The sequence below is a fragment of the Plectropomus leopardus genome, chromosome 2 (genome assembly GCF_008729295.1).
Source record: "Plectropomus leopardus isolate mb chromosome 2, YSFRI_Pleo_2.0, whole genome shotgun sequence".
In the NCBI taxonomy this organism is placed as follows: Eukaryota; Metazoa; Chordata; class Actinopteri; order Perciformes; family Serranidae; genus Plectropomus; species Plectropomus leopardus.
The window spans coordinates 6,325,389-6,352,837 of record NC_056464.1 but is presented as its reverse complement, the minus strand read 5'-3'; the positions used below and the strand labels follow the sequence as shown (position 1 = coordinate 6,352,837).

General features: G+C 37.8%; 1 protein-coding gene across 4 annotated transcripts in view; it reads left to right on the top strand.

Annotated features, from left to right (window-relative positions):
* Positions 1–5,862: 5,862 nt before the first annotated feature.
* Positions 5,863–27,449, top strand: part of foxp1b (forkhead box P1b) — a 206,391-nt gene continuing 184,804 nt past the window's right edge. For 2 of the 4 annotated variants that reach the window (XM_042499110.1, XM_042499102.1), the window contains exon 1: positions 5,872–5,996. The gene's annotated coding sequence lies outside the window, so the exon portion shown is untranslated. Of the gene's footprint in view, positions 5,997–27,449 lie in introns of all 4 variants that reach the window. The other 2 variants (XM_042499136.1, XM_042499118.1) reach the window with 2 other exon arrangements.

The following is a 27,449-nucleotide window of genomic DNA, read 5'->3' as shown; positions in this document are numbered from 1 at the left end:
TTTATTTAACAACATAAAGTACTTTATGAGGGTACTTTACGAAACAATGCAAAATATGTAAGTTTACATCACGTGTATCGTACAATCTTTTCCTAAAACTGACCAAGTGTTTTTTGTTCTTTAAACCTATATTTTTTATTATTTTTTTGTTCGTTGAACCTAACCAAACTGCAACCAATAAAAGACTTTGCATTGGCATGGTTTTAGTGTTCTGAGCACTTAACCCTTTGAAACCTGGACAAAAAACTGTATTTATAATTGTCATAGTAATTTATTTCAAATTATTTTATATAATTACTATTATTATTTTCAAGCACCTTTCTCTGGTCATTCCTTTGTTTGTTTTTCTCCCCTCTTTTTAAAAAGAAATTTCTGATTTTCTTTTCTTTTTCTGATTTTTGGGTTATTTCTCCTTAAGTTGCTCATTGCCCTTTTCCACTGCTTTTGAGAGAAATCAAGCTAATTTTGTCAGGTTTTAAAGGGTTAATTGTAGCAGACGTGTCAGGTACCACATAATGTATTGCAAAGAGGTTGTTTAAATGTCAGATTTAAGAGAGACTGTGCTGTTCCACCACAATGGTAAGATGTGTATGTCTGTGAAAGATCAAAAATAAAAACACTTTTTTATTTTACTTAAAAAATTTAGCATCTAGGCTGCCTTAAAATTTCCAGTTGACTGAATAACAAGTTGAGGTGATTTTGTAATGATTAACTTGTCTTCTCAAATTCAGCCGATTAAAAATGTAAGGCAATTAAGTTAAAACAAATGACTTTTTGTTTTCATATTATTGTTTTGAAGTAATATTTTTAAAAATAACTGGGATTTGATTATATAGGCCTTACGGAGTTACAGGAAACAAAGAAAAACATGTTGAAACCATTGTAACATTTTCATGTTTGGCTTTCTCATAAATTTTTAAGTTTTTCCATATTATATTTTACTGTATAAAATTAAGATTTAAAAAAAAAAAAAAATTTGATCACTGGAAATAAAAAAAAAATACTACATGATATACCACATCAACCACTTAAGTATATCAACAACTGCAAAGTAGTGCACAAAGTATCAGTTTCTTCTTCTCTGACTCATTTGATGGTTCTCTCCTGGTCATTATCCGAGCAGCTTCTCCCTTTCATTACACGCTGAATGCTACAGCCCCCCAGCAGCAGGGGAAAAACACACTATGAAAGCCATCCTTCCCCCTTTGGAAATCAAGAGGAGCTCCCATTCATTTGCTTAATTACCTAATTAACAGAAAGCTAATTACTTTGTTGTCTGCGTGTGTATGTGTGGAGAGGCTGTTACGTAACTGATAGTGATCCTCAATTAATTTGTAACTACACTCCATCCAGTCAGGGCCTTAATCCACACAACACATCACCGGCGCGACACCAGCAGAACACGATAATAAATTCCGGCCCAGACGCATGGGGCCCCGCCGGGCTCCGCTGAGCTCATGGATCCAGTATTGACATTCAGATCAAGCCACTGAAGAATTAGACAGATCATGTGTTAGATTGTCTTCATAAAACTGCACATACATTACAGTTTCTCTCATTAATTACACCACACAATTATGTTTACAGCCTCTGAAAAAAACTGCAGTAATCCTGGATCAGTATACAAATCAAAACTGCAAATCCTGTTAAGAATATAATGAGAATAATATAGGAGATAAAATTTCACAGAGCAGAAGAATGTCATCATCAATTTACAGATGAGATCATTCAAAAGCCAGATAAGAACATTTCAGTTCTCTCTGGGTGTCAAATGGTCAAATCTTTCAGGTCAAGAAATTTGTGTTTTTAATCACATATTTTTATTTGCAAAGTTTTTGCAGTTCTGGCTGTGTATGAATGTGTGCTGCGTGCCCCAATTTATGTTTTAAATTCAACCCTGCAGCTCATCAGTTGAATGGCTCAGAGGATGTGTGTGTGTGTGTGTGTGTGTGTGTGTGTGTGTGTGTGTGTGTGTTGCGGTGGCTTCATGGGCCCCGAGGTCATTAAACACAACATTGTGGTAGCATCGGGGGCCACGCAGTGACTGGTGCGTGTCTGTGTGACGGCTACAAAAAACACTGCGCCCGCACAGTGGGAATAAGGCTTTTTCTAGCTTGACAACTTTGAGCAGTGGGATTGAAGACACTTTTTTGTCAACAAACATTAAATTATAATTTCAATTACTTATTGATATACATCTCTTATGTATGTAATGTAACAAAATATTACTTTGATGATAAACTGTGTGTAAGCAATACAAATTAAACATTATAACTTGAAGACATTCACAGATACTCCATAAATCTCAGACAGTTATTCAATTTAACCTTTGAAACCTGAGCATATACACTTTATTTCTTTTTAAAACATGGGGACAAGGCAATGACCAACTTCAGGAAAAGAAAGACCCAAAAATGTGCAAAAAAAGTACAAGAAAATTAGCTGAAAATTAGAGCACACATGCACACACACACACACACACACACACACACACACACACACACACACACACACACACACCTAACTGAAATGAACAAAAAAACAAAAATGGAAATGACCTAGAAAAATAGTGTTATTAATAATAATAATAATTCTGTAGCATTACTTTAAATATATACTTTTTGATGATTATAAATTTTCTGGACATTTTCCCCAGTTTTTTTTTTTTTAATTTTAAAAAAAAAAAGTCTGAATCAGTTTCTTAAGTTTGCGGGGCATTTATTGGCAAGCTACTCATTGCCTTTTTCCCTATGTTTTTGAAAGAATTCAAACTAATTTTTTAAAAAGTTTAAATACTTGTGAAAGACGTCTGGAAGCAGCACAAGAAAAGTGATGCTGATCCAGGTTTCAAAGGGTTTAAAGTGCTTCACAGACTGCGTTACTCTTGTAACAAACTAAACTCTCATTACTCGTCTGTCTCTCCATTTTGCCCAAAATGTAAATCTATAACTATGATATTACAGCAGACCCGACATATTAGCTCTTTCCCACTTGTAACAAAAGTCAATTCTATTCGGCATGTTTGTGGCAAAAAGTATTATTTTAACTCTTGAAAAATGGAGACCTGCCCTCTTTTAAGACTAGCAGAAATGAGCAACTTGTTACATGTGGAGCGAGTTTGATACAATGTTTTTCTCGGCTCTACAAACTCTGATAAAACATGGCAATTATTTCTGATATATTTATTAAGAACGGCTTAGATTTTTTGTACTGTATGTATGTTTATATGATTGTGCACAGCACATTCAGCACGTGTGCATGTACTATGTACAGTATATGCATATCTAATTTTGTAGACATCCATTCTTTAGATAGTGCTGACTGCTCTGATACTCTCAAGAGTATGCTTTTGATTTGATTTGATTTATAATTGTTGGGTTTTTTTGTTCTCTTATGCTAAAATTGTTGTCAAATGTATTTCTCTAAAATGTTTATAAGACAATTAAAGACCCAAGAAATGTGTGTGTGTGTGTGTTGCCCTCACAGTATGCAGGTAACAGGAAGCATGTAATGTTGTTTTTTCCTGTTTGGCTTCATTTTGTGTCACTGTTACTATGAATTAAGATTTGTTTATATTGTGCTTAGTGCCAGTCACCACGCAGTCATGGTAACCCCTGTGCAACACAGTACATATGCATGTGAAACATAAAATGTAAAATTTTGAAACTGACAGTATTTATCATTATTCACTCTTTTTTGGAATGTTTTGCAGGAACAGTGCACGTTACACAGAGCAGCAAAGACACCACATAAGACAGCAAAATACATCAAATTCCATCAGTGTAAAGTAATAAAAAATATCAGTATAATAAATAGAGTGACTACAAGGTAATTACTGGTGTTGATGACACTTTTGGGCTGACTTTAGCCAGAGCTTAAGGTCTGTTTTCAACACTGCTAAACTTCCTGAGACTTTAATGTTTGTGGGTTTTGGAATTTTCTGACAACTTTGTTTGAAAGGCATACTTTCCTTGAAATTTGCCCAAAACGCACCATTAATCATAGCCAGAAAGTACAATTTTCCAAAGGTCCTTCAACACATCATTTTTAAGGAGGACTTATATTTTTCTGAGGAAATCAGCTGTTTTGGTGATACCTCTCCTGCCCATACTATATATGTGTGTGTGTGTGTGTGTGTGTGTGTGTGTGTGTGTGTGTGTGTGTATATATATATATTAAATGTACGATGTAAGGAGGGTTATAGATTTCCCCCCAGGGTCTCAGGGAGGGTCAGAGAAAATATTTGTAGCTTTGGAGAGGGTCAAGATAAAATGATAATATAATAATAATAATAATAATAATAATAATAATAATAATAATAATAATAATAATAATAATAATAATAATAATAAGCAATCACATTTCAGCCACCCCCCTCTTCTGATAAATAACTTACAGTACCTAATGTTAACATTATGCCACTCTGAAAAGTTTTCAAGCTTATTATTTTAATTTTAAGCTCAATATGTAACACATTAGCACTAGACCTGAGATATGTAAGAATGTTTGGCAAAATAAAAACCCCACATGCATTGATGGTTTTAAGAATATTGCAGAAAAAAACGTTGTTAAGAAATAGTAAAATGACACAACAGAGAACTGAGAAGATGAAGAAAAACCCTTATGAAATCACATATTACAGATACACTGTGGAAGTATTATTTTGCCAGTGATGGGACATGGTCAGAGGGTGGCGCTCTCTACTAACAAACAGACTTCCCTAAGAGTTCATCAGCAGCTCTCCTCCCAGATGCAGCCATGATAAATGTAATGTCGTTTATGGCTAAATGAGCTGTGCCACTCAGACCTTGATCAAGGGCAAAAAACGACTTAAAATATTTTCTCTTGAGGTTAAATTAATGTTGCTTTACAATGAGTGTTAACTGGACTGTTGAACTGATGATTCCCGTCTTTGGGGGGGGGGGGGGGGGGGCAAGTGACAGAGATTTTAATTACTCTCATAATGTTTTTCCTTTTCTTTTGACAGTCATGTTAAAAGGAAAATGACTGTATGGGAGTGAATAAAAGTTTAAAACCACAAAAAAAATATGCCATGCAGAGATTTTTTTTTAAATAACTTTGTTGAAATTTAAATGTTGCCTTCAAAATATTATGGCCCACATGCCAGAAAATATAACCACATTAAACTGAGAGAACCTGCACTCTGTCATTTTTTAAAAACCCATAATACCACCTCGCTGAATAGTTAAAACTCCTCACAGTTGAGATTAAAACATCTTTGATGATTATGTCAAAGCATTTCTCTGCAGTAGAAGAGTTATGATGGACCACAGATCAAAAAAAGAAAAAGAAAAAAAAGGAGACATTTCTGAAATAATAAGTTCATTCTGCCTCGGCTGTAATTAGTCAGCTTAGACATTTTAGCTTTTCTGACAGCCCCCTCTCTCCTGTCACACTTTGAGCTAAAACTAATGCATATCATTACATTTCCCCGTAGAAAGGACCTACTAAGTGCTACTGAATTGTACTTGTGATGTTTCTGTGAAGGACCCGCGATGCAATGAACGTTGTTTACCCAGCAGGTGGATATGACGTCACGGACTTGGAACATCAAAACAACAACATCCAAATCCGCGATTCTTCCTTTTTTCTCCCCTTCTTTCCTCGCCGCGTTAAAATCTAATAACAACATTAAGAGAGGAGCTCGTGCTTTTCTCCGCGAGGCACACGGCGAGGCGGCGAATGTGAAACTCCACGTTTTGCTCTTTTTTCGACGCCCTCGGTAAGATGATCTCTTTTCTCCTTAGTTAAGTTACTTAGTTAGTCCCCCCCACCACCACCTCCTCCTCCTCCTCCAACACCACCACCACTACCACCTCGCCACCAAACACCGAGGCGGGCGGAGTAATATTGTTGGTATTTACGGTGTGATTTGTTGTCGCGAGCTCGCGTGCACGGGGTCGTTATCGCATACTAGCAAATCGGTACCCTCCGCGTGCGCCCTGTTAGCCGCTGTAAAGCGTTTTTCCATTCTGGTAAGTTTCACTATTCTCATGATGTTAACATTAGCTTTGCTGTATCGTGTCTACCTGCTGATGCTGCACTCAAATACACAGACACACACACACACACACACACACGCATACACACACGGACTTTGGCTTGGCTTTTTGCTGCCGCTTTTCTACAGTTGTTACAGTTAGCGAAATGAAGAAATAAACACCTGCATTATTGGCACGAGGGCTGCTCGGTAACGCTGTTTAACGTCTTTGTAGCCGGAGTGTGTTTTGTAACTACGAGTTGTATCCTCTACTTTTTTTGTTTTAAAGTTCTAACTTGGCTACTCACGAGACCCCGGAGGGAATGCACCTTTATGGCCATAGTTGGTTGAAAAGTGCTGGTTAGCCGTTCAGAGTTAATTACAGCGCTACCTGTTAACCGTCAAAAGTTGTTAAGTTAAGTTAAAGGAAGTTTGAGTGCCGTGATTTCTTTTGGAGTAAGACCGGGGAGGGAGCTTTTCCCCACGTGTTAGCTGTCCTCCAAAACTCCGAAACACCGGAGGAAGGCATTACAACCGCCCGAAACTATACTTATTATAAGTGTAATGGAGTTTTAGCTAACAGGCAGGTCGACTTTTATTCGGCTGTCCGTCATTTGCGTTGTTGGAGGCTGTAGTTTCGGTGTGGCTGCACACAATACATTTAAAGCGGATATAGTTAAGTTTTCATGAACACAAAGGGATTTCGAGAATTAGTTTTGAATTATAGTTGTGACAACTTCAACTTAAACGCCGACATTAAGCGTTTTTGTTGTGTTGTATTTAACTGTATGGCTCAAAGTAATTATATTAAGTAAGTTGGATATTTTGTTAACTGTAAATGTGCTGAAGTAGCAAATAACTTTATTTAAACGTGTAATAATAGAGTTTACATTTTGTTACATTAACAGTATCCTGTTATGACTATAGTGTGCAAGTAAATTAATATAATGTACTGTCCAAAGGAATGTACTTAAACAAAAATATTTTTTGCCATGTATAAATACATACAAAGCAATACATATTTTAGATCTATCTCTATTTAAATTAATGTTAAACAACAGGTGTAGCTTATTGCAGATAATTGGACACTGATCACCAGTATGATAATGCATTTAATTGCACAGCTGTAAAATGTATATATACATCTTATAAACAAATGCATTGTGTAGTTAATCCATATTGCTTTATTAGTAATTTGTTAATAATTTGAATTATTATTCTCACCAAAAGTGATAATTCTGTTAAAAATACATACAGATAATGTGCGTCTGTTCAGAGTGAATTGCATACATATGTGGATGAAATATTACCCTAATATTTTTTACAGTAAGTCTGCAGCTGGCAACAGCAACTCTAAAACCATCTGAAATTTTACAAAAGGGAAACTGCAGCTTTAACAACTATTGCTGGCAGTGCTCCCTCCTTCTTGGTCTTTGGATTAGTCATTGTCTGAGGGGAAAAAAAACACTTTTTTGTAGGAGAAGTAAAGTAAACAGCCTCCAACAAGCGAACCTTGACAACCCAGATTAAGGAAAACATTGGAGATCAAACAGTGCTGCTGCTGGGCTGTTGTCATGAGCTGCCTGTGAGAGAGCTGCAGACTATTTGAACAGGCACTGGGGTTTGTGTGCTCACTTATGCAGAAATGGACCTTCGCAAATGCTGACCCAGGTTTTAAAACGTAGGATGAACTTTCTTTGCAACTTTTTGCGAGGCCTGCCGTTTGACACGGCTGTTACACGCAGACGTTCAGCGTTCATGCCGTCCCCCGCGTCTGCTTCTAGAAACTAGACTGGCTGTACTTTTCTCTGCTCCATATTACAACTGAATGAATTGAGTTGGTGGGGGGGGGGGAGTAAAAAAAGCTTGAAATTTGAGGAAGAGCAGCTGCATTCATTGTAATGACGCAAGATCCTTAACGCACCAATCTGTGATTTTGTATTATTTGGAAAGCCCTCGTTTCTAGTTTGGCCTCTTCAGGCTGGGGCTCAGGCTCCTCTTTGTAGAGAGTTGAGGTTCAACTGGTAAGAAAGTAATCAGTCACTCGTGCATTCAGTGTGAGGACTCCCATCCCTGAGTGGAGCGGCCCTCTCTTTCATCTGACGGCTCAGTATTTGTGAACACACATTGAAATACCCTGTGCTGGGTACGGAGGGGCTGTAAACTGACTGTGCACCCTCGCTTGCAGCTGAATGATAAGGAGAGTTATTTTCGGTCCAGTGTGGGAATAAGGTTCTTGCATTCGGCGTATTGTTTCTTTCAGATTTATTTGCCGTCTTCACCCCTCATTTGATTTCAGATACAAGACGCCCTCAAACCAGCTGCTTGAAACAATTTTTGCACAAAAGCAAGACAAGTGACAGATGCATAAAGGGACTTTTCTGGTAAATGAATTTGTCATGTGATTTTTGCATGTTTGATTCACACAACACAAAGGGGGAAGAGTACAGGCAATATGATTACGAGTGGTGCGGCGCGCTCATTAGAGCTGTATTACATGAATGGAAGTGATAACAAAGGAAAGCAGAACAATATTTCCAGGGTAAAGGTTAGTGTGTCCGGGCCCCTGTGGTGTGCCCAGGCAGACGGTTCTCAGTGCCAGGGAAGGCTATTGGTCAGAGAGTGGACAGCTTCAGGTGAGCTCTGTGCTGCTCCTCAGTCTCTATGGAGACTGCAAAATGCTCTGGACGGCCATTAACTCATGCAGCCATTAATTACTGTCTTCTACTGTCATCTGTCCTTAATAAAGGAAGGGATGCTGACAAAAATGTAAAACGTCTGCATGCAATCACAGGCGACAGAGTTGATACAATATTATTGCAGTTTTCAATGTGTTGCAGTCTGCTCAGTATTGTGATAGAATACATTGCAATTTATTACGTTTTTTTTAAACCACAAATTACACCCCCAAAGGAAAACTATGTCAACATCTGTATTATCTAATAAAACAAAGTTTTTAGTCTGTTCATCTCACTTAACCCTCTGAAACCTGAGCAAACTGGCAAGATTTCTTTCAAAATCATGTGAAACATGACCAACTTCAGAAGAAATGGCCCCAAAAAAGTACAAAAAAAGCCTAAAAATTCAACAAATAACAGAGAAAAAAGTAAAAAAAAAACAAAAAACAAACCAAACAGAGAACAACAAGATAATGACCTGAAAAGTGCTTAAAATGCAAATAATTCTATCAAATAAATTTAAATATATAATTGTGAAATTTTGACATTTTTCCCTAGCCTTTTTAAAATTATTGTTTATATCTACTAATTTATTGCAGTTTGTGGAACACTTTTTGACAAGTTGCTCATCACATTTTTCCTCTTATTTTCAAAATAAATCAAAGCAATTTGCTCAGTTTTTGAAAGTTTAAATCCTTGTGAAAAATCATTGTATTGCAGCAAAGTTTATCTAGTGGACTGAAAAATCAATAGATTTTTTTAATTCTAGTAGGCTACCAAAACATTACTTGTATTGGTAAAATTATAATTTTTTTAATAAAAAAAATGATACCTTGCATCCATGTAAAGTTATTGCCACATAAAAATATAGCAATGCACTATATCAAATTTTCCCCCTACCCCTAGCTGGTTTCTGATAAAAGTAGTCTCTTTATTTATTATTATTTTGAAAAAAAAAAACAAAACAACATTTTCAAGTTAATTTTTTTAAATGGAGTGAAATTTGTTTTCGGCTAGATTGGTTGCATAACAGTTTGCCTCTGCTTTATCAGTGTGTTTTATTGCAAAAGTACGAGAAAACAATATTTAGCATTGTCCCTTTCTTTGTATGACGGCTTTTAACAATTACTGTATAAATTCATATTTTCTGATATCAACATATTTTATCCTTTATTCAATCTCGGTGAATTGTGTTCAAATACTCAAGTTTTACTTGAGAATACTGCGGAAAAGATGAGCATGTCTGATGTACTCTTGTCAGATAACATAAAGACAGACCGAGAACAAATTGATAAAAATGTAAGGGAATTGCACTGTGGTGTGGTTTGCTCTGACATTTGACACCTTTGTTTGGGTAGTAATAGTGAAACTCTGAAACTTATTCAGCATATAGACTTTTTTTTTTTTTTTTTTTTTACATCTTTCATATTCAGACACAGGTATTTGTGCATTCATGCAAAGTCAGTTAAAAAAATATTAGTTACATTTTCTACTTTTCTCTCTTTTTTCTGATCTTTTGACACTTTATATGCTACCAAATTCTTATTTTTTTAGGCAATTAATTCCCTGTTCTCGGTTTGAGTGAGTGCAAGAGCCTCTTATCATGTAAAGACTAAAAGGTTTTTTTTTAAAAATTTTTTTTTTAAAAATAGCACACAGCACTTTTCTGTTTTGGGAATGATGCAGGTAAGCTACAAACATTTTAATCTAGACATGAGGGGCTCAACCATATGCTACAAGCTGTGCTCAGCTGCCAGCAGAAACCCCAGCACCTGTTTCTATCAGCTGTCCGGTCTGTGTGTCAGTCTGTGTGTGTTCATGATGCGGCTTCCATGGCCTGCTGGGTGACATCATTTCATTTTTTTGGGAATTTTTGATTGGATGTGTGTTGTTAAATGTTCACACTGAGAAGGTGTAGTTATTATTTGGAAATACTCCCATGTGTTGTTTGGTTTATTATGCAAGGGCAACAAACTTTTAGTAATTCCTCTCTCTGGTTCTTCAGAACCTTCACAGTATTTTTAAAAGTGTGTGTTCAAACAACAACATATGATTTGCAGCCTGGAGCTCCCAAGAGATGTCTCTCGCTTTCATGGGTTGTCTTGACCAAAAGATATTTTAGGTCTTAATGTTTTTTTTTCTCTCCATCATTATAGTTTTCAGTAAGCAATTTTGCTTTCTGGCAATTTTGGAGACATCAGAAAAAGTGAAAAATAATGTGACTGCTGAGTTCCTGGCACAGCTCATGTTGAAATGAGGCTTTTCCTGAGCTCATATGGTGGTATTTATGTTGAAAAGGTGGCTTCCTTCATCTAGATAGACTGTAATTTATAGGTTAAATCGACTGTTTAAAAAAAAAAAAAAATTTGGATGGAGTTGTGTGGATTGATATTTTTGAGTTGCTGTTGTCAAAAATCACTTTTTAGTCAAAAAAGGTGGTTAGATGTGTGATATGTTTTGTCTGTTTATGACGTTTTAGGGTCTAGTGGTGGCATGCTTTGCTTTTTCTGTTCAGTTGTGGTGGCTGCTCGTATCATCTCACAGGTTCCTCTGTTTGTGTCAAACTGCTGCTGGAAATATCAAAGTCTTCTCTTGCACCAAAGTGTTCAGATCTTAAAGGGGAGCTACGCCCTTTTTCAAAATACTCATATATTACTCTTTTGGTCAAAGACAAGGAATGTTCCTAATGACTAATCTCCCTAAGACTAGTCTGGTAGTTTAAAAATAAGAAAACACTCAGAAATTGAACACAGTTTAATTTATGGGGTAAAACATTGTTGGAAAAATATTGCATATATATTATAAGAACCTACAATAACCAAATTGTGTTAAAATTCTGCTGAAATGTATGGCACTTCGCACCATTCACTATGATCATTGCACATCTGTTCTACAGAACATGACAATACATTACTAATTAAAAGTTAATAAATAACATCTATTGAAAACAATACATTTTAAAGATAAAAATTAGAATGGCATTTTATATAGGGTGAATGCAATTGCATAAAACTGTAATAATTTTAAAAGCAAGTTAAACTAACAAGTATTTCTGGGTAGCAATGTTGAAATGACAAGTTGACAGGAATCCAGGAATGCATGTAACAGTCCAAAAAATTAAGTAAACATGAACAATTCTTGCCTAAAACCCAAAATTACAGTGCTAAAATTCAAATTTGTGATGATATAAAGTATGAAGTCTGGAGCTGCGCCACATACAATGAATTCGAAAAGATGATATAGATGCGCACCCAGGGGAATGATCTGAGTATATGGCTAAATTTCTGTTTAGCACTGAGAGCACTACAATAAAATAAAACTCATTACAGTATAACAAAGAACATCTGTGGGTCCACAAAAATCAGGCTCCCATGTATTGTCTATGGAGCAGCTACAGACTTTATTTTTGACATCACAAGTTTGAGACTGGTCTCTGGCTTTAAAAGAATACTTAAAAAAAGAAAAAAGGCAATTTGTATATTGGTCATGCCATGCACCCTTGAATTTGTGAAGAAAATGTTTTTCTTGCATGCCTCGACAAAAAACAGCAAACAGCTATTCATTGATCGGGGTCCATGTTTAACAATAGCAAAACTATATCAAAGCTTTTTATACAAACTCTTATACAACTTGTGCAGTATAATCCAAGTCTCATTTATCCAGTCGTAACCTCAGTAGTTCCCAAACACATGCATTTATGCTAAATTGATTATATTTTTGAATGATAGTACCAAATTCTCACTCTGATGTTGTCATATAGTAGGAATTGACTATTGGTACTTTGAAAAAACATTAACACAATTCAATTTTTTAACAATAATCATTAATGATGTAGATATGATTAAGTGACTAAGTGGTTAAAGGCAAGTATTGAAACAAGTAGAACTGTCTGATAAGTTGTTGTAAGTACATCACTTTACTGTAATGCAAATGTTAAAATTAGGAAAAAAAACACAATGTTTCCTTATGCCATATGTATATATTGCTATATCCTTATGTCATGATATAGCAATATCCAATATCTATGACGATATATAGCCTCATATCTTGATTCGATATAATATCTTTATTTTGCCCAGCCCTTATGCACGAGTTGTGTGAAAGTTTGTAGCGGTTGTTTTGATATAGTTGCTGTTTAACGTGGTCCCCAATCAATCAATAAATCAACGTTTTTTTTGCAGAGACATGCAAGTTTTCTTGAAGGAATTCAAGGTAACAAGGCATGACCAACTGATATACAAATGGTACGAGAGAGTAGCTCATGTTCACAAATATTAATTGAACTTTTCCTTGGCCTTAAAAATAACATATTGGCATTCTTAATTTAGGTGGTTTTCCCCTTTAAGACTCGTCCAAAACTGTCTGCTTAGAGCTGCAAAATAAAGGTAGGTTAAATCATCATTGTGAGAATGAGAGGTGCAGAGCTGAAACTGACTAATATGAAAATGTCACAGACTATCACTTAAACCCTGTTAACTGTAGCAGGCGGCGTTATGTAGAATAAGGTTACAGGAGCACATCTTTAAGGGCCTTCTGCTTGACTTCTTGGCTGTGTTTTCAGTTGGCAGTCCCAGCCTAATAAGAAACATAACATGGCAGGGCCTGCTCTTCCATCATCATTGCCGGGTGGAAAGTTGGTGCGCTTTGATCATGTCTTTTGGGCGCATCACTCCGGCTTAGCCTGCTGCTCGCTATGTGATAAGCCATCAGAGTACTCAGATCTAAGCCGGCAGCTCCGTGGGCTTGAGGAGAGACAGGAGAGAGTAATGGAGATGAGGAGAGAGCAGCAATGCAAATTTTGTTGACAGACTGTTGCTGCAGCTGTTCCCTTTGCCTTTGAATTCAACAATGTTACTGTCCCTCTTCAGTCGTCTGTGAAGAAAAGGCCATTTTTATTAAGTCCCTTTTTAGTGGAACCGCACTGTTCCTGTTGTGTATTTTGCCCTCTTGGCAATTAAAACACCTTTAATTAGACACTCACATTAATTGCCACAAAAACACACGTGATTTTAATTATTTTTTACAAAGTGTTGCGTTCAAGTTGACTTTGAAGTGCTCCGTTTTCATGGCGCTTTCTTCAAGTCTGTACATAAAACATAATTTCTTTGGACCCCCCATTATGAAAGGGTGCTCCTAATTGACGGGTTGTTGCTTGTTTATTTGATATATATTTACCAGCTGGGTGGTAATTGGGAAGCAGTAATTACCCAAGATGCAGTGCAAGCGCTTCAGCAGAGGTGCTACCAGCGCTGATGAGTCTGGATCGCAGATGAAAGTATGCAGGTTACTATTAACATCCGAGCAGACTGTTTAAATACTTGACAGCGGAGAGCAGAGATGGCTAATTGGGCCCCGTGTCCCTTATACATGCTCATTGTTTACTGTTATGATGTACAGTGTGAGATAAAAAATGTGGTGCTTTTACCTTTTTTTTTTTTTTTCAATTGTTACCAGTGTACCTGAGCAGTTAATAGCAACAATAAAAGGCCGGTGTGTGTAAGGGCCTCGTGGATTTGGAGTCCCTCCTGATGATGTAGTTCCTTCACAGATAATGGCCTTGTTAACTGAGATTCATTACCTCTTCATTCAGAGTCCCCTGGATATTGAGGGAGAGTGTTCTCAAAACTCACAGCTTTGCCACGGTGAAGTCATACTGATGTGGTTTTGCGAGCTATTCACGGACGGCGGTGACGGTATCTTCCCCGACTCCTGATGATTCAGTTGACCTGAGTCTGGGGCGGTGGGGGGGGGGGGGGGATTTGACTTTGTTTGCTGCTCAATTCCACTTTCGAGCCCCACCCTGTAACTAACGCTTACTCTATCTCTCTCTCCCTCCCACGCACACACACACACACACACACACACACTCCCTCTTGCTCTCCAATTCCCTCAAACGTACAGAGATGCACACCTTGTTTGTGCGCGGGCAGCTGCTGTTTGATAGCCCGCTCTCCCAGTAGATCCTCACACATTGTTGTTGTTTGCCTGTATTGGTTGGAGTGTGTGACTTGCATTTGCCCGGGCTCCTTGGAGGGAGTTTGTTTTTGTTCTCAGTGTTGTAAACAGGGTGGGGCTCCGTTCCCAAACCACTCAGTTGGAGATGGTTATTTTCACAGGAGTTATTTTTTTGTTTATCATCTCGGTCAATAGATTAGCCTGGGATGGAATTATGTGTTGGAGCAGAGATTGTGGCTAACCATTTGCTGCATGTGCTGACTTGATAAACACTTTGTCACAGTTGTTTTTGTGATTAAAGAAGCACTTTAGTTGACAGCTCTCGCTTTGTCATGATTGTTGATAATTCAGTAGTCTTTAATATCTTTCCATATGATTATACTAAATGCTAAAATTCTAATATTACATAGGAGTAGAGCTGGGTAATATGGCTGAAAATGTTATCACAATAAAAATGTTCAGGCTGATCAATTTTGCTAATCATCACAATAAATATTAAATAATTTTAGTATAAGGGCTGATTTTTAATCCTTAGTGAAAGTTTAAGAAAATGTACCTCAATTGTGGTTTAAACAAAAAAAAACTTGCCTACCTGTGAAAATATTCACATATCTGAGGTAGCCTTAAAACAGATGTAATCAAAAATAATGTCAACAAATAAAACCCAAAACAGACAAAAAATACTAATGTGATTTTGTTTAGCAGTATATCAGCATGTCATGCTCTTTGTACAGATGGTTTAAAACACTTTTGTTGGCCACTTGGCTGGTAGAAATTAGCTGTCTGGCTGCCGAAAATCTCATTTTATACCAGTGAAGTCAAACAATTTGGGCAACATGCGTCCCTCAGCAACTTAATAATGAAAGTGGCCTCATTGTCAAAGCTGTATCCAGTTCTCTTCATACATCCATGATCTACCACTACTACCAATACTTCTTTTCTTTAAGGTGCATGAAGACCTCCCTGGCGTAATGGTTATTTGTTATATTTCTATGGAGGAAAATTAGTTATTATTTCATCTCCTCTCATTCTCATTTTTAAACAAATAAGTCATGTATCAGTGTGAAATTGTATAAAGATGTGTGTCAAATCAATTTTCTTTTTCTTATTTTTTAACAAGAATTTTATTTTAGTGAAACTTCTAAGGTCTTGTGTGTTTTTCTTTTATTTTATTTACATGAAGATATTTTGAATACTTCTTCAAACATTGTAACATATCAATGACAAGATAGTGATGATCATAATATTCATTTTGTCCATATCCTACACCCTGGTGTTTTTCATATACTTTAGCTTTTGATTTTGGACATTGTGAGAAAGTAGTGCCCCTTGTTGTTCCCATTTATAACTCTAATCATGGTCGGTGACTATTGGAACTTTCACTACAATTTTCACTCATTACTTTCTGACTTTGCTCATAAACGTCTGTCAGACGAAAAGAATGAGGTTGTTCACAGATGTGCTTTTATCAGAAGCAATTTCAATGTTAAGACTTCAGTTAAAGGCCAAAAGCCCAGCCCAGTTTCCAAAACAATATTTTTGTTTATTCTAGCAAACTGGCTGAACACACCCCTGGCTAGGAATGACTATGGCTAGGGACAGTCTTTTTCTAGCCCACTAGTGTTTTGGTTGATATTTCTGACCTGCTGAGGGACTGCAGATGCGAAATAGCTCAAAGCTATAATCTGGTACAGTGCATCAAATGGTAACATCTACATTTTAAACTGCACATGGTCCCTTTTAAATACATAAATATTCGGATTGATATAGATGTGCAGCAAGCTTAGTATTTGAGGCTTCTGTTTATCAAGCGAGCGTAAAGGTGAGATCCACTCAAAGATCCTTGTCATGTGATACATCTGTGGCTTTTACTGAGCGGCTCAGCATTAGATGCTGCGGTTGTGTGTAAAGTCCCTTTTAGATGATGGTGGCTGATCCTGCCAGGGCTCACTAGAGTCACGCAGCAGCGAGCACAGCATTCTGCTGTGTGACGTGCAGCAAGTGGCAAGTTTGAAATAGTCAGCAGCAGGAATTGGGAAAATCTGTTGTTTGTGAGTGGGAAATTCATCCTCCTGCTGTGCTGCAACCGCAAAGTTACTGTCAGGGTCTCTTCGCAGTAAATGCAGTGGCAGCAAGCAGCTGCAAAGGTTTCATAGGTTTCATACAGCCAGTTGTTACTCCTCACACGCTTGCTCAATATTGTTTTGGTACAGCAGTCTATGTCCTCACGTAACATGAAGTATTTGGTTAATTTGTAGAGCTGAAGGAGACTTTGATATCCTGATCATATGCACTGGGCTCATATCTCTCTATACAACACAAGGCTCACTCTAACAGTTATCGCTTGCTGTATGAATGATGCAATTTACTCAAGCATATATTTATAGGGGGAGAAACACAAAACTTCAATGAAATGAAAGGTTATGAATCCATCATAGCTGCACAATTTATCAAATCAAAAGCGTGTTGTCAATTCAAATCTCAGATGCAGTTTGAATGATTAAAGGAGACGCTTCAGCGCCGGTTTGTTTGGCGGTAATAGCCCAGCACTGCTAGTATTCCCCTGTTTCCTTAGACAAATGTGCCTTACCTCTGTACAGTGAAGACACGTGCGCGCACACACACACACACACACACACACACACACACACACAGGTCAGGTGACATAACAGCAGGCGGTAACAAGAAGCACATACACAGCTCTTGTGTAAAAATGTGATCTGTAAAAAAATAAAAATAAAGTAGTGGTCACAGCACAAATGCACAAGAGCACAAATGCATATCAGGGTGTTTATAGGTCCCCAAAAACTCCCAAAATATCTCAAATTCAGCTTTGTGAATATTAGGCCTTCAAAGTCATAAATGTTCTGAAATTTGAATTTCTGGGATCTTAACTGCCTATATATATATTATTTCATTAATTCATTTTTAATGAATGAGCTCAGCTTGTGTAAAAGTCTGCATACTTAATGCTACAGATCTTTAACCCTGCCAATGAATCTAATTCTTAACTTTGTACTTAGTCTTACGTATTGGCTAAAATGTAGAGGAATTCAAAAACAAGACAAACACATCCCGTAGTGGGTACTGGATCCAAGATAAACCAAAATGTGAAAAGATAGAGGTCTGCACATCGGGGAGCTCCCCTTAAAGGATTTAATTTGTGAAATAAGTGATGTTTCGAGCCAAAACGCTCTTCGTCAGACTTACGAGGAAGTCTGAATGTAGAGGAACCCAACTCATTCGTATAAACCATACTCCTACATAAAACCTATCTCCCACAAGACAAGATATATTCCACCATGGTGTCTGCAGGTCCTTAAAAATTCAATTTTATAGATATTAGGCCTTAAAAGTCATTAAATAGTCTTAAATATTTCTCTTTTGAGGTCTTAATTGCCACAAATATTCTGTGGAATTTCTTCTATTCATCTTTTATTTCTTTTTGTGAAAAGGTGCGAGAGAGAGAAAGCCCTTCTGTGTAAATTTGTAAAATGTACTACTTAACCTAAAACTTTATTTTAAACTTGCACTTACTTTTTGGTAAAATGTAGATGAATCTAACTCATTCTAGTAACCATATTCCTACATAAAGCTCTGCACAGGAGTCGTGTATGCTATTTATCTTTTTACTAAACTGCAATGCTTGATTAAGAAAAAAAAATTACATTTGGTTAAAAATGACCTTAAAAACCATTAAATTTAAGCGTCTAATAGCTGCAGACATCCTAACATAAACTCTTGAATATCCGTTTAATAAACCAGTATTAAGCCTGAATGAATGAATGCTAACTTAGCTCTATGACCCTGACACTGCTCGGCTTTCTTATGAATGGGTTAACACACTTTTATATTAGAGATGGAAATGTTGTTAATTGTTATTGTGGCTAACAAGACATTTATCTTAGTGACTACGTGATTAGTCTAAAAAAAGACCAAGATAAAGACAGAGAAAGGGAGAGTGTGAGTGGGTGAGTGAGAGAGAGAATCTGAACTGGAACTGAAACTTTATTTGTTACTTAATTTGTTCCAGGAGCTATCGTGAAGAAGCATGAGAAAAGATCTGATTCTGTAGGCTAGCAGTGATGTTAATACATCATCAGTTGCAGATCTTGTAATTGATGATGACAATCGGACGTTCCAGAGATTAGTTTGTGACAGAAGTAGCTTGATCAAACACACGTTAAACCACATTAGATATATAGTTTGTGTTTGAAAGGGAACCAAATTTGTTTCACATTTTATTTATTGTCTTATTTATATTTAGAATATTTCTGTTATCAGTCTCCATGCACACGTGTTCCAGAGCTGCTTTCCTCCCAGCTTGCCACTGTTAACCATTTACTATTTACTGTTTACAGCCTTTTGTTGGGAATGTTCTGCACCTGTTGTAAATGCTGTAAATGTGCAGTGGCTTAAGCAATCAGCTGTTCTGAGGTATTGGACATTTTTTCTAAAAGCCTTTTCATGTTGTGTATGTGGAGTGCATGATGTACAAGCTTTTAATGTGTTGACCAATCAATTCCTCGCACTGAAAACAACTCACAGTTAGCAATGAGTAAATCAATCTTTTCATATCCAACTACAGAGAGGATTCAGGCCAGGATTCTGAGTGCATTTCTGTGTACTTCATACACAATTGTATGCAGTGATTGAAGGGCTAATTCAAAGAATTTTAATCAATCCGACCGACCCTCTTGCAGTGTCATCTTTTTTGCAAATTCCCCATAAAATGAATAGATGAGCAGTCTCTTTATAGAGCATAATGGCTACATTAGAATATGAGATGGATAGCAGATGAAAATTCTGTATCCTTCATGCACTCTTTCTCTTTCACTCAGTCACTCTGATCTCTTTCATCAATAGCGGCCCTGTGTAAAAGACCTTGCAGGCCACAGTGAAGTGCTCAGTTGAACCTCACATAGACAGAGGGATGGAAAAAGCAGAGGTGAGAACAATTTGAGCAGTAAATTGCAGAGTAACTGGCGCGGGATCGACTGTTTCAGAACCGGGGCTTAGCTAATGTATGATTTCATGCCGTGGAACCAATAATAGATTTGTTTTGTCTCCACCTTCATTGATTGCGATGCCACACCCTCCTACCAGATTCACAGTGACAGCTCTTTTTCCACCAAGTGAGATCATGCCATTGGAGGCCGTGTGTTGTTCTCATCAGGGCCAACCACACAGTGCCAGTCAATATGTAAACAATGGTGGAGACAGTTTCTCATTGCCTAACTGACATTTCTCAGTGCTTGGCTGATGATTCATCTGCGAGATGTCATCTCGTGAAGTGTTTTCAGAGCGCACTGTACTTATGGCGGTTTCAATAATTCACTCTGTGATCTTTGTCCACCACATTCAATGCCATATACTGTATATGCTAATACTGTAGGGTGTCTGAGGCTGCTCACTTCTTGTTTGGACTCTGATCCAAAAATAAGCAACGATTTTCCAGCTCATGTGACCAGACTTGGAAAAACAAGTTCTTGCCTAAACAGACAATACTGTTGCTAACTGCAGCTACCCATGTGCTGATGGCAACACATGGGTAGCTGCAGTTTATTTGTGTGGAGGTGATCACTTTAAAGTATAGCAGATAATTGTGTATGCTATATGTTAATTTACTGTGAGTCTTATTCCAGTTTTTTTGTATTGCAAGCAAACCCTAATTTAGTGTGTTGAAAATTAGAAGTATCCCTGTTCTTGTCCAAACTAATTTAGCATTAATAAATAAAGCATTGTGCTCTTTCATGCACTCAGGTGCTTTGTTAGGGCATAGTCTAATCTTTGAATTAAGTGCCTTTCCTTTTTTATTGATCCTAAAGTGTGCAATGCTTGCATCAAACTTGAGATTAAATATATATACACAAGCTTTGCATAGAATATGCAGTAAAATTTAAATATGGCTTACAAATATTTCCATGGCAGTAAAAATAACAGCAGATTTTCTTTTTTCTTTTAAATGCTTTTGTGTTTCATATCATTAGTGTCCCCTCAATACATTTTGAGCTTTTTGCAGCTTCGGCTCCATCAATTCAACATAGGTGGAGCTCAACATGAGATCTTTTTTTTCCCTGTAGCAGTAGTTTGTGACTCACGGGGTAGATTCGCTCAGAACTGATGAGATCAGATCGGTGGATAAGAGAAGTGGCTGCTGTGAGTAAATGCAAACTTATATACCCAGAAAAATGACCAGTGAAATTTAAAAAAATATAAATATAAACATTTGGAATTTAATGCACCTGATGTTCTGCTGCTCCATCTGTGCCCAGAGTATGCCCTGTGCTCCGAAAGTAAGGTGCAGAGAAAAACTGTAAATATATTTCATCAGTGCTCCTAAAAAACAGACCAGCTCCAAAAAGATAAAATCTATTTGTGGTGGAAAATGTTTTAATTGTGGCAGGCTGCCACAAATAAATGAACATGTGGAAAACCCTGATAATAGTTACTATGCATTACTTCGTACCATCCTCAAAATTTAAAGAGTCAATCTATGATTCTAATTGCCATGAATATGCTTTCTTTTACTAAGCCAAAAAAACCCCCAAAAGAAAACAAAACTGAAACCAATAACTCTGTTAGAAATGTTGATGTCCATATTGTACCTAAACACTCATGGTCATTCCTTTTATAAATGTAAGCCAAAATGGTCTTATGAGCGTAAGCAGGGTAAAAATACACAATATTAATACCAAACAGTGATGCTGGGTCCATTGTCTATGCAGACAACCAACTATGGGCCTTTTTTGTTAAACATTCTGTAATAAGTCTACTGTTTACTGGCAATAATAGGATTAAACTGTGTCATCCACATTCTGCTTTGTCTCTGTCCTGTAATTTAATGGTTTCTGCTGCAGAAGATAAAAAGAATTGCCATAGAATAATAATGACAAGTGAAATATTTCTCCCACTCCAACTCTAGCTAAATAAGAGTCGTAGGTGCACTTTTAGTTTTATGCCTCTTTTGATGGTGTAAGGAAACTGACCCAACTGAACTCGTGTTTTTGTATTAAGTCACCTGGCTGTGAGGTTATAGGAGGCAAACATGTTCTTTGCTTTCATGTTCTGGGAGTGAAACCTTAGATATTTCTCTGCACTCGTGCTAATGTAAATGATTTGCATGGAGTTTGTCCCTGCTGATTAAGGCTGTTTGGACTGTTCTTCTCTGGAACCGTGCCAATTGAATTTTCTGCCTTCTAACACGCTCCGAGAGTGGGGAATATGGTTCTCATTGGGGCCCGAGGCTTGATCTCCTTCTTGCCTCCCCCAATCCTTTCACATCACTCTGACAATTAGCGAGCTCGACCATCCCCAAATGACACACGTAATTAAAGAGTTGGCATTATAATTACAATGTGTTTATTGTCTGTTTATGGGTTTTGTGCGGCGCATAACGCACTGGGAGATTTCTTTGGTGTAAATGGATCGAGGGCTGTTAATATACTTGGTGGTAAATGCGATTTCATGTGGTTAACATCTCGATATCTCCTTTATCAGCCCTTTGACAGTTGCTCTGTTTGTAACACAATTTGGCTGACAGCGGAAACTGGCACCCGAAAAAACCAAATTATTTAGTCATGGGCTTTTAACGGGCACAACGGTAAATGCATGTTAAGTAAATGATGCAATTTATTCCCTTCTCCTCATTGCCAGGCTGGCTGCCACGGGACTTCTGCCAGCTTTAAATAAGTGGTACCCAGATGGTATTCGCATGATGCCCACTTGGTTACAAAACCGTCCAGGGGAATAAAGCTGACTGCCACAACAGCCAATGGGTCAGCCGGTGAGCCTGTTGCTTTTGCACTCAGCGTGTGCAAATGGGTTAATGTTGTGCCACTTTGCTGAATTCTTGGGGAAGGTTGTATCTCAGGGGTCCTAAATGAATTGGAAAAGAGCCCCGTTAATGAGGAGGGCGGGATAGAGACATAGGGGAGAGAGATTCACAGCAGGAGTTGGTATTTTTTTCCTCTGCTAATGTCGGGCTTCTTGATTCTTCAGTAAAAAGGCGAGGGAGGCATGTGATGAGCTTTGTCTCTGGAGTAATATAAGTCTGTCAACAACGCTATTTCTTTACCTTCTTATCTTAAAAATGTCAAAGTCTCTCCTCTGCATGAGTTTTCCTGCTCTGCAGCTGCGCCGCTCTCCGTGCAGGCTGTCTCCCGGCAGAAGTGGCGAACTGTGTCATCTCCAGCCACTAACAACCAACAGCTGCAGCGCCAGCCACCGCTGCAGATCGGGGGGGGCAATGTGAAACTGATTTCCTCAACGCAGAGAAATAAATAAACAAAGCCCCTGGGAAAAAAAAGAAACAACACCACAAACAACACACAGCTTATGCAAATGCTGGGGGAAATGTGTTCGCGGATCGATAAGCCCTATTTGTGTACAAAAACAAAACGAGTGACCATTTTACACAGAGATACACATTGCTTAGTTTGCTGTTTTATCTGCAGTAGCTACCCCCAAACATCTGTTTAGTTTTTATCTCCTGCAGTACATGGTAAACCCCACACTTTATGATGAAACACAAACTATTTGTTGTTGAGTTGTGACATGAAACGACTCAGAGCTGGGGAGGGTGCTTGCCGCTGTCTAAAGACACCAGATGTTCGAGGCAAAGTTTTAGTCATTGTGGTGGGAGAGGGGTCAAACTGTCAGTAGGTTAGAGGTCGAACGGCATAAAAAAACTGCAGCACCCACACAGTTAATTAGAGATGAGAGATTTATTGCGGACTGGTATATTTATGTTAAACTGCACTTCTGCCGCCGTTGTTTTGATTGTGAAATATGAGTATTCTGTCGAAGTGTGTTTCAAGACATGACCATTTCTTCGGAGAGATATCAGTTTTTTCCACAAATGAAAAATGAAATCTTAACAGCTCGTCCCATTGTTTAGCTTTTTCTCCCAGTCACCTTGTAATTGTTTCTGTGTCATAAGCAGCTATTAGTATTGCTAGAAAATGGTAATGCTTTGAGAGACTCATCTCTTTGAGAGAATGGCTCTCTATCACACTCTCACATTCTTTTAAAAGGGAAAAGGAAGATGAATTTTGCCCATAAAGGCTGTATCACAAGGGCTTTTTATCCTAAATGGCTCTGGGGATTGTTATCTGTGGGAAGTGTGTCCTGCCTCCGTCGTGTTCAATCAAGTGTCCACTTAGCTGTGACTGGGAGTAATTGTTCCCAAGTGGGCCACACACTGACCTGTTAATGTCTGCGTTGACCCTCTAACCTTGTCAGCACGTCTTGGGGAGGAGTTTAAATCATGTGGATCTCCTCCGTGTCTTTACGCTACCGGGTCAAGTGGGCGTCGGCCCTGAAAGACCACTCTCTTGTAATTGTCCCCAGCAGCATGGGTCAGCCATGGGTGTTCCCGAAGACCGGCTCTTAGATGAGGTACTGGGAGTGCTGTGACTTAATGGGTCAAGCCATTGATCCGATACCGCACCAATGTCCCCCAGTGTGGCAGCAGTCTCAATACCTGATCAGTGGCCTGACTCTGTTTTAGAGTGTTGCAGCATGGTTTCTCTCAGGCTGAAAGTTGTGAATAGTGATTCTTGTTTTGGCACCAAATTGAATTTAAAACACTGCAGACCACAGATCAGGTCAGAGAGAACGGTCACTAATGTTGCATGGGACATTCTGCACAAATCTGCCTTTTTTAAGTTACTGTCAGTAACGAGCAACATTTTTTTTAATTCACTCAACCCAGATTTAAAAAAATGGCAGTCTGCGAAACTTTTCTGAACCATACAATTCAGGAGATAAAGACGCTCCTTTGTTGGTTGCCAATTAAAGAATTCAGTGTAGAGTTCTTCACTGGGTTGGAAATCGTGGGTCTGGGGGTGTTTAATTATGAATATATTTAAAAAAAAAAAAAAAAAAAAAAGAATATAATCATAATTTAGTATAATGTTTGAATGTTTTAATCCTCCAACTGCTGACTTTTTGTGTCGGCTCTGTATTCTGCGCCACTGAGATTATAGGGTGGCTTTAGTCAGGTGTGTTAGTTACAGGCATGTTAACTGTAATGTTAACAGATAAGCTGCTCAAGGTTATGAAACTAATTGGTCATTTGCATATGTGCAGATGTAGTATTGCATGTAGCGGTTCTGGGGTGGGAGCAGGTCTTAAAAATTAAGAACCATGTGAGTCGGGCTGGCCGATACAGCGAAAATCAAAAATCCCAATAATGCAACAATATTGCAGGACTGACTATTGGGGTGTTAATAAATATTTACAAGATGAGATTTGTTTTAAATAATAATCAATGATGACTAAGTGAGGAAAGGCAAATAATAGAACAACTACAACAGTCTGGTTAATTCAGAAAAAATACATAATTTTATTGTAATGCAACCTGTAAAACCAGGAAAAGACAACACTTAGAATAACCAAAATATAAGACGAAATCAAGTCTTATATCACAGTATTAATATGGTATTGGTGTATTGCCCAGCCCTATGTTGAAGATGATGTCACTTTCATGTGTTCTCGCTATGGTGATCAGCTGAGAATCCCGCCTACACTTAGAGGGTATTATTTCCAGTGGAAAACAAAGCAGAGAAAAGCACCTGGTACCAAAAATGTGTGAAGTTGTACCATGCAGTGGATTCCTTTTATAGACCTTATGGATGCCAGGTTGCAGTCTTTTAAAATATTATCTCTTCTGAATGCTTTATTATGCTCCTCTTCCCTTTCACACTCACGTTTCTTTCTTTTTGACAATTTGAATAAGTTACATAAGCTCTGCATTGTAGTTAATGGTGTAACATGACAATAACTTCAAATATTTGTAAATGCTGTATTTTCAGACCTGCAGCAAATGGCTTGTACTGATTTAAATAGCAAAAAACATTATTTGGTTCACCTGACGGGCCCTAACTTCTGCCCCTTCTCATACCTCTCAACAAGGATGGACAGCTTCAAATGCCCGTCTAGTTTGCCTGGAAACTCACAAATGAGCGGCAATTAACACGCTTGCTGCAAAGTGGCTGGATGCAGAGTTTCCTCAGAAACTGACACAGTTTGTAATTTGAGTGAAAAGAGGGGATTACAACCACATGTTTCCAGAGCAGGAGTGAGTCGAGTGTTGAGCAGCTGGCATGCAAAAGGCCACAGAGTGAGAATGCTTTACAGCCGGAGGTAAAAATATTTAACTTGGTGTCGGCGTCTCAGTAGCAGTATATCTCAAAGTGTTTGGTTGTTTAGTCTTTTTTATGGACACATTACACTGTTAAACCTAACCACTTTATAAAATCCAGTGCTTGTTAATTTGCAATAAAGACTCAAAATCAGAGCAACCTCATTAGTGTTGATGCACTCCCATGCTATTTTAACATCCCTTTTGTGAGTCTGCTCATAAATTCCATCTCTTTTGAATCTTCTCATCAGCTGAAGCTTGAGTGAGTTGTATGTGGGAGACATGGCAGCGATCTTTGTTGAAGTCACTGAGTGCCCTCTGTTAATGTTCTCAAAGTGAGTCGATATTAAAGGATGTTGACGTTCAGTAGATCAGCCATAAATCCATAGGTGGTTGGCATTCATTGTTGGGATCAACATATTTTGAGGAGTAACGATAGCGATGCAACTGAGTAATCAGAGAGGTCTTATCTGGGGCCTATGTTTGGTCCAGGAATGTGGACGGGGCTGTAGAAACAACGGCTGCACTAATGGGGTTAGTCGAATTCCACACTGGTGAATTATGAGGAGTTGGGACGTCGGGGCTGCGGTTTGTTGTGTCTGGTTGGAGAGCTACACCGCTAACACGCAGAAACAGAGTTATAGATTTAGTTTTTGACACGCTTTCTCACAGAGCTGGCCAATTAACTGGAAGCTGAATTGCTTTTGCTGTGCTGCCGGAGACGCGGCCACATTAAAACAGCAAAGTGGTACACACATATATCACGGGGCAACAAGCCACACATGCAGCCATGACTCCTGTGACAGGGACAAAACCAGGAGCCATCCTTTCTGCTGCCTCATTTGCATGATCTGAAGCGTATCTGGAAGTCATTAGCATCTTTCCACTTGTTTGTCTGGCTACAGATGAATGCTTTTGAGCTTAACACCAGGTTTTTTAATAAACAAACTGTTGTTTCAGGTGTTTGTTGTAGTGGTACAAGTCATGCATCATTTATGTAAAGAAAAACATGTTATATTCTAATATTTTTTTCTACTAAGGTGGAGACCACTGGAGGGTTTATAGGTCACTGTATTAGTGAGAATAGTCTCCAGAGCAAACAGACATGTGGTTTCATACCATCATGCAGATTGTTACAGTGCTTCAAGGGGACTTATTATGCTTTTCTGTAATTTGTGTCGTATATTTAGTGTTACAATGAAGGATGTTCATATTAAATGTGGCGAGAGTTTCAAATTAATGAGGTAAATGCATGAAGAATTAATACAAGTATGAAAAAACCCTCAGGTATCCATCTGTTCTGAATGATCTGAACACGTAACTTTCATAGGTGATGCGTTGTTGAAAAAGTATTGTCACAATGCTTAAAAAATATTGATGTTCAAGACCATTTTTGATACCAGAGAGAAAATTTACATAAATTCTTTTTTATTTTAAGATAAATATAACAAGACAGTAACATGACAACAACAACTTTTCTTTTCTTTGTACGTAGCAGGGAACAAGAGAATGATTTTTGTAAACATCAGCCATAGAACAGAGCAAGAAAGCACAGCTTATACTGGGGTATTAATATTGAAAAAATAGCCTATTTAAACAATTTAAAATAGTTAGTATAGATATGTATGGTCAAATCAATGTTTTTAATGACATTTGTAAAAACAACCGC